Source organism: Lissotriton vulgaris, chromosome 5 (assembly GCF_964263255.1).
Source record: "Lissotriton vulgaris chromosome 5, aLisVul1.2, whole genome shotgun sequence".
In the NCBI taxonomy this organism is placed as follows: Eukaryota; Metazoa; Chordata; class Amphibia; order Caudata; family Salamandridae; genus Lissotriton; species Lissotriton vulgaris.
This window is the reverse complement of record NC_141693.1, coordinates 717,399,634-717,414,384: the sequence shown is the minus strand read 5'-3', so window position 1 is coordinate 717,414,384 and position 14,751 is coordinate 717,399,634.

The following is a 14,751-nucleotide window of genomic DNA, read 5'->3' as shown; positions in this document are numbered from 1 at the left end:
AGATCTGGGTTTAATCCATCACCGTTCTTTAGCCCACTCTGCCACCCCAGTTCAGACATGGCTATATGCAAATCAGTCTGACCCTGTGCCTCATGGGAACAGTCCAGCCCGAACTGCCAAGCATGTCTTCCCTCGACCGGAAACAAGCTTCCGAGGACCGGTTTCTGGCATTCCAGCCGTCTTCAGCCCGGCTTGCTTGAATCCAGTGGCAAAGTGAGCAAGGGACTCACGTCTGAGCATACCCTGCCACACTTATGGCGGCAAAAAGCGGTACAAAAGGGGGTGGTGATGGACGGAGCATCTGAATCAATCAAACACTCACACCCAGTCAAAAGTTCTGGGTTTAATCCATCACCGTTCTTTAGCCCACTCTGCCACCCCAGTTCAGACATGGCTATATGCAAATCAGTCTGACCCTGTGCCTCATAGGAACAGTCCAGCCCAAACTGCCAAGCCATGTCTTCCCTGGACCGGAAACAAGCTTCTGAGGACCGGTTTCTGGTATTCCAGCCGTCTTCAGCCCGGCTTGCTTGAATCCAGTGACAAACTGAGCAAGGGACTCACGTCTGAGCATACCCTGCCACACTTATGGCGGCCAAAGCGGTACAAAAGGGGGTGGTGATGGACGGAGCATCTGAATCAATCAAACACTCACACCCAGTCAAAAGATCTGTGTTTAATCCATCACCGTTCTTTAGCCTACTCTGCCACCCCTGTTCAGACATGGCTATATGCAAATCAGTCTGACCCTGTGCCTCATGGGAACAGTCCAGCCCGAACTGCCAAGCCATGTCTTCCCTGGACCGGAAACAAGCTTCTGAGGACTGGTTTCTGGCATTCCAGCCGTCTTCAGCCTGGCTTGCTTGAATCCAGTGGCAAAGTGAGCAAGGGACTCACGTCTGAGCATACCCTGCCACACTTATGGCGGCCAAAAGCGGTACAAAAGGGGGTGGTGATGGACGGAGCATCTGAATCAATCAAACACTTACACCCAGTCAAAAGATCTGGGTTTAATCCATCACCGTTTTTTAGCCCACTCTGCCACCCCAGTTCGGACATTGCTATATGCAAATCAGTCTGACCCTGTGCCTCATGGGAACAGTCCAGCCCGATCTGCCAAGCCATGTCTTCCCTGGACCGGAAACAAGCTTCTGAGGACCGGTTTCTGGCATTCCAGCCGTCTTCAGCCCGGTTTGCTTGAATCCAGTGGCAAAGTGAGCAAGGGACTCACGTCTGAGCATATCCTGCCACACTTATGGCGGCCAAAAGTGGTACAAAAGGGGGTGGTGATGGACGGAGCATCTGAATCAATCAAACACTCACACCCAGTCAAAAGATCTGGGTTTAATCCATCACCGTTCTTTAGCCCACTCTGCCACCCCAGTTCAGACATGTCTATATGCAAATCAGTCTGACCCTGTGCCTCATGGGAAAAGTCCAGCCCGAACTGCCAAGCCATGTCTTCCCTGGACCGGAAACAAGCTTCCGAGGACCGGTTTCTGGCATTCCAGCCGTCATCAGCCCGGCTTGCTTGAATCCAGTGGCAAAGTGAGCAAGGGACTCACGTCTGAGCATACCCTGCCACACTTATGGCGGCCAAAAGCGGTACAAAAGGGGGTGGTGATGGACGGAGCATCTGAATCAATCAAACACTCACACCCAGTCAAAAGATCTGGGTTGAATCCATCACCGTTCTTTAGCCCACTCTGCCACCCCAGTTCAGACATGGCTATATGCAAATCAGTCTGACCCTGTGCCTCATGGGAACAGTCCAGCCCGAACTGCCAAAGCCATGTCTTCCCTGGACCGGAAACAAGTTTCAGAGGACCGGTTTTTGGCATTCCAGCTGTCTTCAGCCCGGCTTGCTTGAATCCAGTGGCAAAGTGAGCAAGGGACTCACGTCTGGGCATACCCTGCCACACTTATGGCGGCCAAAAGCGGTACAAAAGGGGGTGGTGATGGACGGAGCATCTGAATCAATCAAACACTCACACCCAGTCAAAAGATCTGGGTTTAATCCATCACCGTTCTTTAGCCCACTCTGCCACCCCAGTTCAGACATGTCTATATGCAAATCAGTCTGACCCTGTGCCTCATGGGAACAGTCCAGCCCGATCTGCCAAGCCATGTCTTCCCTGGACCGGAAACAAGCTTCTGAGGACCGGTTTCTGGCATTCCAGCCGTCTTCAGCCCGGTTTGCTTGAATCCAGTGGCAAAGTGAGCAAGGGACTCACGTCTGAGCATATCCTGCCACACTTATGGCGGCCAAAAGTGGTACAAAAGGGGGTGGTGATGGACGGAGCATCTGAATCAATCAAACACTCACACCCAGTCAAAAGATCTGGGTTTAATCCATCACCGTTCTTTAGCCCACTCTGCTACCCCAGTTCAGACATGGCTATGTGCAAATCAGTCTGACCCTGTGCCTCATGGGAACAGTCCAGCCCGAACTGCCAAAGCCATGTCTTCCCTGGACCGGAAACAAGTTTCAGAGGACCGGTTTTTGGCATTCCAGCTGTCTTCAGGCTGGCTTGCTTGAATCCAGTGGCAAAGTGAGCAAGGGACTCACGTCTGGGCATACCCTGCCACACTTATGGCGGCCATTAGCGGTACAAAAGGGGGTGGTGATGGACAGAGCATCTGAATCAATCAAACACTCACACCCAGTCAAAAGATCTGGGTTTAATCCATCACCGTTCTTTAGCCCACTCTGCTACCCCAGTTCAGACATGGCTATGTGCAAATCAGTCTGACCCTGTGCCTCATGGGAACAGTCCAGCCTGAACTGCCAAGCCATGTCTTCCCTGGAACGGAAACAAGCTTCAGAGGACAGGTTTCTGGCATTCTAGCCGTCCTCAGCCCGGCTTGCTTGAATCCAGTGGCAAAGTGAGCAAGGGACTCACGTCTGAGCATACCCTGCCACACTTATGGCAGCCAAAAGCGGTACAAAAGGGGGTGGTGATGGACGGAGCATCTGAATCAATCAAACACTCACACCCAGTCAAAAGATCTGGGTTTAATCCATCACCGTTCTTTAGCCCACTCTGCCACCCCAGTTCAGACATGGCTATATGCAAATCAGTCTGACCCTGTGCCTCATGGGAACAGTCCAGCCCGAACTGCCAAGCATGTCTTCCCTGGACCGGAAACAAGCTTCTGAGGACCGGTTTCTGGCATTCCAGCCGTCTTCAGCCCAGCTTGCTTGAATCCAGTGGCAAAGTGAGCAAGGGACTCACGTCTGAGCATACCCTGCCACACTTATGGTGGCCAAAAGCGGTACAAAAGAGGGTGGTGATGGACGGAGCATCTGAATCAATCAAAAACTCACACCCAGTCAAAAGATCTGGGTTTAATCCATCACCGTTCTTTAGCCCACTCTGCCACCCCAGTTCAGACATGGCTATATGCAAATCAGTCTGACCCTGTGCCTCATGGGAACAGTCCAGCCCGAACTGCCAAGCCATGTCTTCCCTGGACCGGAAACAAGCTTCCGAGGACCGGTTTCTGGCATTCCAGCCGTCTTTAGCCCGGATTGCTTGAATCCAGTGACAAAGTGAGCAAGGGACTCACGTCTGAGCATACCCTGCCACACTTATGGCAGCCAAAGTGGTACAAAAGGGGGTGGTGATGGACGGAGCATCTGAATCAATCAAACACTCACACCCAGTCAAAAGATCTGTGTTTAATCCATCACCGTTCTTTAGCCTACTCTTCCACCCCTGTTCAGACATGGCTATATGCAAATCAGTCTGACCCTGTGCCTCATGGGAACAGTCCAGCCCGAACTGCCAAGCCATGTCTTCCCTGGACCGGAAACCAGCTTCTGAGGACCGGTTTCTGGCATTCCAGCCGTCTTCAGCCCGGCTTGCTTGAATCCAGTGGCAAAGTGAGCAAGGGACTCACGTCTGAGCATACCCTGCCACACTTACGGAGGCCAAAAGCGGTACAAAAGGGGGTGGTGATGGATGGAGCATCTGAATCAATCAAACACTCACACCTAGTCAAAAGATCTGGGTTTAATCCATCACCGTTCTTTAGCCCACTCTGCCACCCCAGTTCAGACATGGCTATATGCAAATCATTCTGACCCTGTGCCTCATGGGAACAGTCCAGCCTGAACTGCCAAGCCATGTCTTCCCTGGACCGGAAACAAGCTTCAGAGGACCGGTTTCTGGCATTCCAGCCGTCTTCAGCCCGGCTTGCTTGAATCCAGTGGCAAAGTGAGCAAGGGACTCACGTCTGAGCATACCCTGCCACACTTATGGCGGCCAAAAGCGGTACAAAAGGGGGTGGTGATGGACGGAGCATCTGAATCAATCAACCACTCACACCCAGTCAAAAGATCTGGGTTTAATCCATCACCGTTCTTTAGCCCACTCTGCCACCCCAGTTCAGACATGGCTATATGCAAATCAGTCTGACCCTGTGCCTCATGGGAACAGTCCAGCCTGAACTGCCAAGCCATATGTTCCCTGGACCGGAATCAAGCTTCAGAGGACCGGTTTCTGGCATTCCAGCCGTCTTCAGCCCGGCTTGCTTGAATCCAGTGACAAAGTGAGCAAGGGACTCACGTCTGAGCATACCCTGCCACACTTATGGCGGCCAAAAGTGGTACAAAAGGGGGTGGTGATGGACGGAGCATCTGAATCAATCAAACACTCACACCCAGTCAAAAGATCTGGGTTTAATCCATCACCGTTCTTTAGCCCACTCTGCCACCCCAGTTCAGACATGGCTATATGCAAATCAGTCTGACCCTGTGCCTCATGGGAACAGTCCAGCCCGAACTGCCAAGCCATGTCTTCCCTGGACCGGAAACAAGCTTCCGAGGACCGGTTTCTGGCATTCCAGCCGTCTTCAGCCCGGCTTGCTTGAATCCAGTGGCAAAGTGAGCAAGGGACTCACGTCTGAGCATACCCTGCCACACTTATGGCGGCCAAAAGCGGTACAAAAGGGGGTGGTGATGGACGGAGCATCTGAATCAATCAAACACTCACACCCAGTCAAAAGATCTGGGTTTAATCCATCACCGTTCTTTAGCCCACTCTGCCACCCCAGTTCAGACATGGCTATATGCAAATCAGTCTGACCCTGTGCCTCATGGGAACAGTCCAGCCCGAACTGCCAAGCATGTCTTCCCTGGACCAGAAACAAGCTTCCGAGGACTGGTTTCTGGCATTCCAGCCGTCTTCAGCCCGGCTTGCTTGAATCCAGTGGCAAAGTGAGCAAGGGACTCACGCCTGAGCATACCCTGCCACACTTATGGCGGCAAAAAGCGGTACAAAAGGGGGTGGTGATGGACGGAGCATCTGAATCAATCAAACACTCACACCCAGTCAAAAGTTCTGGGTTTAATCCATCACCGTTCTTTAGCCCACTCTGCCACCCCAGTTCAGACATGGCTATATGCACATCAGTCTGACCCTGTGCCTCCTGGGAAAAGTCCAGCCCGAACTGCCAAGCCATGTCTTCCCTGGACCGGAAGAAAGCTTCCGAGGACCGGTTTTTGGCATTCCAGCTGTCTTCAGCCCGGCTTGCTTGAATCCAGTGGCAAAGTGAGCAAGGGACTCACGTCTGAGCATACCCTGCCACACTTATGGCGGCCATTAGCGGTACAAAAGGGGGCGGTGATGGACGGAGCATCTGAATCAATCAAACACTCACACCCAGTCAAAAGATCTGGGTTTAATCCATCACCGTTCTTTAGCCCACTCTGCCACACCAGTTCAGACATGGCTATATGCAAATCAGTCTGACCCTGTGCCTCATGGGAACAGTCCAGCCTGAACTGCCAAGCCATGTCTTCCCTGGACCAGAAACAAGCTTCAGAGGACCGGTTTCTGGCATTCCAGCCGTCTTCAGCCCGGCTTGCTTGAATCCAGTGGAAAAGTGAGCAAGGGACTCACGTCTGAGCATACCCTGCCACACTTATGGCGGCCAAAAGCGGTACAAAAGGGGGTGGTGATGGACGGAGCATCTGAATCAATCAAACACTCACACCCAGTCAAAAGATCTGGGTTTAATCCATCACCGTTCTTTAGCCCACTCTGCCACCCCAGTTCAGACATGGCTATATGCAAATCAGTCTGACCCTGTGCCTCATGGGAACAGTCCAGCCCGAACTGCCAAGCCATGTCTTCCCTGGACCGGAAACAAGCTTCCGAGGACCGGTTTCTGGCATTCCAGCCATCTTCAGCCCGGCTTGCTTGAATCCAGTGACAAAGTGAGCAAGGGACTCACGTCTGAGCATACCCTGCCACACTTATGGCGGCCAAAGCGGTACAAAAGGGGGTGGTGATGGACGGAGCATCTGAATCAATCAAACACTCACACCCAGTCAAAAGATCTGTGTTTAATCCATCACCGTTCTTTAGCCTACTCTGCCACCCCTGTTCAGACATGGCTATATGCAAATCAGTCTGACCCTGTGCCTCATGGGAACAGTCCAGCCCGAACTGCCAAGCCATGTCTACCCTGGACCGGAAACAAGCTTCCGAGGACCGGTTTCTGGCATTCCAGCCGTCTTCAGCCCGGTTTGCTTGAATCCAGTGACAAAGTGAGCAAGGGACTCACGTCTGAGCATACCCTGCCACACTTATGGCGGCCAAAGCGGAACAAAAGGGGGTGGTGATGGACGGAGCATCTGAATCAATCAAACACTCACACCCAGTCAAAAGATCTGTATTTAATCCATCACGTTCTTTAGCCTACTCTGCCACCCCTGTTCAGACATGGCTATATGCAAATCAGTCTGACCCTGTGCCTCATGGGAACAGTCCAGACCGAACTGCCAAGCCATGTCTTCCCTGGACCGGAAACAAGCTTCTGAGGACCAGTTTCTGGCATTCCAGCCGTCTTCAGCCCGGCTTGCTTGAATCCAGTGGCAAAGTGAGCAAGGGACTCACGTCTGAGCATACCCTGCCACACTTATGGCGGCCAAAAGTGGTACAAAAGGGGGTGGTGATGGACGGAGCATCTGAATCAATCAAACACTCACACCCAGTCAAAAGATCTGGGTTTAATCCATCACCGTTCTTTAGCCCACTCTGCCACCCCAGTTCAGACATGGCAATATGCAAATCAGTCTGACCCTGTGCCTCATGGGAACAGTCCAGCCCGAACGGCCAAGCCATGTCTTCCCTGGACCAGAAACAAGCTTCCGAGGACCAGTTTCTGGCATTCCAGCCGTCTTCAGCCCGGCTCACTTGAATCCAGTGGCAAAGTGAGCAAGGGACTCACGTCTGAGCATACCTTGCCACACTTATGGCGGCCAAAAGCGGTACAAAAGGGGTGGTGATGGACAGAGCATCTGAATCAATCAAACACTCACACCCAGTCAAAAGATCTGGGTTTAATCCATCACCGTTCTTTAGCCCACGCTGCCACCCCAGTTCAGACATGGCTATATGCAAATCAGTCTGACCCTGTGCCTCATGGAAACAGTCTAGCCCGAACTGCCAAGCATGTTTTCCCTGGACCGGAAACAAGCTTCCGAGGACCGGTTTCTGGCATTCCAGCCGTCTTCAGCCCGGCTTGCTTGAATCCAGTGGCAAAGTGAGCAAGGGACTCACGTCTGAGCATACCCTGCCACACTTATGGCGGCCAAAAGCGGTACAAAAGAGGGTGGTGATGGACGGAGCATCTGAATCAATCAAACACTCACACCCAGTCAAAAGATCTGGGTTTAATCCATCACCGTTCTTTAGCCCACTCTGCCACCCCAGTTCAGACATGGCTATATGCAAATCAGTCCGACCCTGTGCCTCATGGGAACAGTCCAGCCCGAACTGCCAAGCCATGTCTTCCCTGGACCGGAAACAAGTTTCAGAGGACCGGTTTCTGGCATTCCAGCCGTCTTCAGCCCGGCTTGCTTGAATCCAGTGGCAAAGTGAGCAAGGGACTCACGTCTGAGCATACCCTGCCACACTTATGGCGGCCATAAGCGGTACAAAAGGGGGTGGTGATGGACGGAGCATCTGAATCAATCAAACACTCACACCCAGTCAAAAGATCTGGGTTTAATCCATCACCGTTCTTTAGCCCACTCTGCCACCCCAGTTCAGACATGACTATATGCAAATTAGTCTGACCCTGTGCCTCATGGGAACAGTCCAGCCTGAACTGCCAAGCCATGTCTTCCCTGGACCGGAAACAAGCTTCAGAGGACCGGTTTCTGGCATTCCAGCCGTCTTCAGCCCGGCTTGCTTGAATCCAGGGGCAAAGTGAGCAAGGGACTCACGTCTGAGCATACCCTGCCACACTTATGGCGGCAAAAAGCGGTACAAAAGGGGGTGGTGATGGACGGAGCATCTGAATCAATCAAACACTCACACCCAGTCAAAAGTTCTGGGTTTAATCCATCACCGTTCTTTAGCCCACTCTGCCACCCCAGTTCAGACATGGCTATATGCAAATCAGTCTGACCCTGTGCCTCATAGGAACAGTCCAGCCCGAACTGCCAAGCCATGTCTTCCCTGGACCGGAAACAAGCTTCTGAGGACCGGTTTCTGGTATTCCAGCCGTCTTCAGCCCGGCTTGCTTGAATCCAGTGACAAACTGAGCAAGGGACTCACGTCTGAGCATACCCTGCCACACTTATGGCGGCCAAAGCGGTACAAAAGGGGGTGGTGATGGACGGAGCATCTGAATCAATCAAACACTCACACCCAGTCAAAAGATCTGTGTTTAATCCATCACCGTTCTTTAGCCTACTCTGCCACCCCTGTTCAGACATGGCTATATGCAAATCAGTCTGACCCTGTGCCTCATGGGAACAGTCCAGCCCGAACTGCCAAGCCATGTCTTCCTTGGACCGGAAACAAGCTTCTGAGGACCGGTTTCTGGCATTCCAGCCGTCTCAGCCCGGTTTGCTTGAATCCAGTGGCAAAGTGAGCAAGGGACTCACGTCTGAGCATACCCTGCCACACTTATGGCGGCCAAAAGTGGTACAAAAGGGGGTGGTGATGGACGGAGCATCTGAATCAATCAAACACTCACACCCAGTCAAAAGTTCTGGGTTTAATCCATCACCGTTCTTTAGCCCACTCTGCCACCCCAGTTCAGACATGGCTATATGCACATCAGTCTGACCCTGTGCCTCATGGGAAAAGTCCAGCCCGAACTGCCAAGCCATGTCTTCCCTGGACCGGAAGAAAGCTTCCGAGGACCGGTTTCTGGCATTCCAGCCGTCTTCAGCCCGGCTTGCTTGAATCCAGTGGCAAAGTGAGCAAGGGACTCACGTCTGAGCATACCCTGCCACACTTATGGTGGCCATAAGCGGTACAAAGGGGGTGGTGATGGACGGAGCATCTGAATCAATCAAACACTCACACCCAGTCAAAAGATCTGGGTTTAATCCATCACCGTTCTTTAGCCCACTCTGCCACCCCAGTTCAGACATGGCTATATGCAAATCAGTCTGACCCTGTGCCTCATGGGAACAGTCCAGCCCGAACTTCCAAGCCATGTCTTCCCTGGACCGGAAACAAGCTTCTGAGGACCGTTTTCTGGCATTCCAGCCGTCTTCAGCCCGGTTTGCTTGAATCCAGTGGCAAAGTGAGCAAGGGACTCACGTCTGAGCATACCCTGCCACACTTATGGCGGCCAAAAGTGGTACAAAAGGGGGTGGTGATGGACGGAGCATCTGAATCAATCAAACACTCACACCCAGTCAAAAGATCTGGGTTTAATCCATCACCGTTCTTTAGCCCACTCTGCCACCCCAGTTCAGACATGGCAATATGCAAATCAGTCTGACCCTGTGCCTCATGGGAACAGTCCAGCCCGAACTGCCAAGCCATGTCTTCCCTGGACCAGAAACAAGCTTCCGAGGACCAGTTTCTGGCATTCCAGCCGTCTTCAGCCCGGCTCACTTGAATCCAGTGGCAAAGTGAGCAAGGGACTCACGTCTGAGCATACCTTGCCACACTTATGGCGGCCAAAAGCGGTACAAAAGGGGGTGGTGATGGACAGAGCATCTGAATCAATCAAACACTCACACCCAGTCAAAAGATCTGGGTTTAATCCATCACCGTTCTTTAGCCCACGCTGCCACCCCAGTTCAGACATGGCTATATGCAAATCAGTCTGACCCTGTGCCTCATGGGAACAGTCTAGCCCGAACTGCCAAGCATGTTTTCCCTGGACCGGAAACAAGCTTCCGAGGACCGGTTTCTGGCATTCCAGCCGTCTTCAGCCCGGCTTGCTTGAATCCAGTGGCAAAGTGAGCAAGGGACTCACGTCTGAGCATACCCTGCCACACTTATGGCGGCTAAAAGCGGTACAAAAGAGGGTGGTGATGGACGGAGCATCTGAATCAATCAAACACTCACACCCAGTCAAAAGATCTGGGTTTAATCCAACACCGTTCTTTAGCCCACTCTGCCACCCTAGTTCAGACATGGCTATATGCAAATCAGTCCGACCCTGTGCCTCATGGGAAGAGTCCAGCCGGAACTGCCAAGCCATGTCTTCCCTGGACCGGAAACAAGTTTCAGAGGACCGGTTTCTGGCATTCCAGCCGTCTTCAGCCCGGCTTGCTTGAATCCAGTGGCAAAGTGAGCAAGGGACTCACGTCTGAGCATACCCTGCCACACTTATGGCGGCCATAAGCGGTACAAAAGGGGGTGGTGATGGACGGAGCATCTGAATCAATCAAACACTCACACCCAGTCAAAAGATCTGGGTTTAATCCATCACCGTTCTTTAGCCCACTCTGCCACCCCAGTTCAGACATGACTATATGCAAATTAGTCTGACCCTGTGCCTCATGGGAACAGTCCAGCCTGAACTGCCAAGCCATGTCTTCCCTGGACCGGAAACAAGCTTCAGAGGACCGGTTTCTGGCATTCCAGCCGTCTTCAGCCCGGCTTGCTTGAATCCAGGGGCAAAGTGAGCAAGGGACTCACGTCTGAGCATACCCTGCCACACTTATGGCGGCCAAAAGCGGTACAAAAGGGGGTGGTGATGGACGGAGCATCTGACTCAATCAAACACTCACACCCAGTCAAAAGATCTGGGTTTAATCCATCACCGTTCTATAGCCCACTCTGCCACCCCAGTTCAGACATGGCTATATGCAAATCAGTCTGACCCTGTGCCTCATGGGAACAGTCCAGCCCGAACTGCCAAGCATGTCTTCCCTGGACCGGAAACAAGCTTCCGAGGACCGGTTTCTGGCATTCCAGCTGTCTTCAGCCCGGCTTGCTTGAATCCAGTGGCAAAGTGAGCAAGGGACTCACGTCTGAGCATACCCTGCCACACTTATGGCGGCAAAAAGCGGTACAAAAGGGGGTGGTGATGGACGGAGCATCTGAATCAATCAAACACTCACACCCAGTCAAAAGTTCTGGGTTTAATCCATCACCGTTCTTTAGCCCACTCTGCCACCCCAGTTCAGACATGGCTATATGCAAATCAGTCTGACCCTGTGCCTCATAGGAACAGTCCAGCCCGAACTGCCAAGCCATGTCTTCCCTGGACCGGAAACAAGCTTCTGAGGACCGGTTTCTGGTATTCCAGCCGTCTTCAGCCCGGCTTGCTTGAATCCAGTGACAAACTGAGCAAGGGACTCACGTCTGAGCATACCCTGCCACACTTATGGCGGCCAAAGCGGTACAAAAGGGGGTGGTGATGGACGGAGCATCTGAATCAATCAAACACTCACACCCAGTCAAAAGATCTGTGTTTAATCCATCACCGTTCTTTAGCCTACTCTGCCACCCCTGTTCAGACATGGCTATATGCAAATCAGTCTGACCCTGTGCCTCATGGGAACAGTCCAGCCCGAACTGCCAAGCCATGTCTTCCCTGGACCGGAAACAAGCTTCTGAGGACTGGTTTCTGGCATTCCAGCCGTCTTCAGCCCGGCTTGCTTGAATCCAGTGGCAAAGTGAGCAAGGGACTCACGTCTGAGCATACCCTGCCACACTTATGGCGGCCAAAAGCGGTACAAAAGGGGGTGGTGATGGACGGAGCATCTGAATCAATCAAACACTCACACCCAGTGAAAAGATCTGGGTTTAATCCATCACCGTTTTTTAGCCCACTCTGCCACCCCAGTTCAGACATTGCTATATGCAAATCAGTCTGACCCTGTGCCTCATGGGAACAGTCCAGCCCGATCTGCCAAGCCATGTCTTCCCTGGACCGGAAACAAGCTTCTGAGGACCGGTTTCTGGCATTCCAGCCGTCTTCAGCCCGGTTTGCTTGAATCCAGTGGCAAAGTGAGCAAGGGACTCACGTCTGAGCATACCCTGCCACACTTATGGCGGCCAAAAGTGGTACAAAAGGGGGTGGTGATGGACGGAGCATCTGAATCAATCAAACACTCACACCCAGTCAAAAGATCTGGGTTTAATCCATCACCGTTCTTTAGCCCACTCTGCCACCCCAGTTCAGACATGTCTATATGCAAATCAGTCTGACCCTGTGCCTCATGGGAAAAGTCCAGCCCGAACTGCCAAGCCATGTCTTCCCTGGACCGGAAACAAGCTTCCGATGACCGGTTTCTGGCATTCCAGCCGTCTTCAGCCCGGCTTGCTTGAATCCAGTGGCAAAGTGAGCAAGGGACTCACGTCTGAGCATACCCTGCCACACTTATGGCGGCCAAAAGCGGTACAAAAGGGGGTGGTGATGGACGGAGCATCTGAATCAATCAAACACTCACACCCAGTCAAAAGATCTGGGTTGAATCCATCACCGTTCTTTAGCCCACTCTGCCACCCCAGTTCAGACATGGCTATATGCAAATCAGTCTGACCCTGTGCCTCATGGGAACAGTCCAGCCCGAACTGCCAAAGCCATGTCTTCCCTGGACCGGAAACAAGTTTCAGAGGACCGGTTTTTGGCATTCCAGCTGTCTTCAGCCCGGCTTGCTTGAATCCAGTGGCAAAGTGAGCAAGGGACTCACGTCTGGGCATACCCTGCCACACTTATGGCGGCCATTAGCGGTACAAAAGGGGGTGGTGATGGACAGAGCATCTGAATCAAACACTCACACCCATTCAAAAGATCTGGGTTTAATCCATCACCGTTCTTTAGCCCACTCTGCCACCCCAGTTCAGACATGGCTATGTGCAAATCAGTCTGACCCTGTGCCTCATGGGAACAGTCCAGCCTGAACTGCCAAGCCATGTCTTCCCTGGAACGGAAACAAGCTTCAGAGGACCGGTTTCTGGCATTCCAGCCGTCCTCAGCCCGGCTTGCTTGAATCCAGTGGCAAAGTGAGCAAGGGACTCACGTCTGAGCATACCCTGCCACACTTATGGCGGCCAAAAGCGGTACAAAAGGGGGTGGTGATGGACGGAGCATCTGAATCAATCAAACACTCACACCCAGTCAAAAGATCTGGGTTTAATCCATCACCGTTCTTTAGCCCACTCTGCCACCCCAGTTCAGACATGGCTATATGCAAATCAGTCTGACCCTGTGCCTCATGGGAACAGTCCAGCCCGAACTGCCAAGCATGTCTTCCCTGGACCGGAAACAAGCTTCTGAGGACCGGTTTCTGGCATTCCAGCCGTCTTCAGCCCAGCTTGCTTGAATCCAGTGGCAAAGTGAGCAAGGGACTCACGTCTGAGCATACCCTGCCACACTTATGGTGGCCAAAAGCGGTACGAAAGAGGGTGGTGATGGACGGAGCATCTGAATCAATCAAACACTCACACCCAGTCAAAAGATCTGGGTTTAATCCATCACCGTTCTTTAGCCCACTCTGCCACCCCAGTTCAGACATGGCTATATGCAAATCAGTCTGACCCTGTGCCTCATGGGAACAGTCCAGCCCGAACTGCCAAGCCATGTCTTCCCTGGACCGGAAACAAGCTTCCGAGGACCGGTTTCTGGCATTCCAGCCGTCTTTAGCCCGGCTTGCTTGAATCCAGTGACAAAGTGAGCAAGGGACTCACGTCTGAGCATACCCTGCCACACTTATGGCAGCCAAAGTGGTACAAAAGGGGGTGGTGATGGACGGAGCATCTGAATCAATCAAACACTCACACCCAGTCAAAAGATCTGTGTTTAATCCATCACCGTTCTTTAGCCTACTCTGCCACCCCTGTTCAGACATGGCTATATGCAAATCAGTCTGACCCTGTGCCTCATGGGAACAGTCCAGCCCGAACTGCCAAGCCATGTCTTCCCTGGACCGGAAACAAGCTTCTGAGGACCGGTTTCTGGCATTCCAGCCGTCTTCAGCCCGGCTTGCTTGAATCCAGTGGCAAAGTGAGCAAGGGACTCACGTCTGAGCATACCCTGCCACACTTACGGCGGCCAAAAGCGGTACAAAAGGGGGTGGTGATGGACGGAGCATCTGAATCAATCAAACGCTCACACCCAGTCAAAAGATCTGGGTTTAATCCATCACCGTTCTTTAGCCCACTCTGCAACCCCAGTTCAGACATGGCTATATGCAAATCAGTTTGACCCTGTGCCTCATGGGAACAGTCCAGCCCGAACTGCCAAGCATGTCTTCCCTGGACCAGAAACAAGCTTCCGAGGACTGGTTTCTGGCATTCCAGCCGTCTTCAGCCCGGCTTGCTTGAATCCAGTGGCAAAGTGAGCAAGGGACTCACGTCTGAGCATACCCTGCCACACTTATGGTGGCAAAAAGCGGTACAAAAGGGGGTGGTGATGGACGGAGCATCTGAATCAATCAAACACTCACACCCAGTCAAAAGTTCTGGGTTTAATCCATCACCCTTCTTTAGCCCACTCTGCCACCCCAGTTCAGACATGGCTATATGCACATCA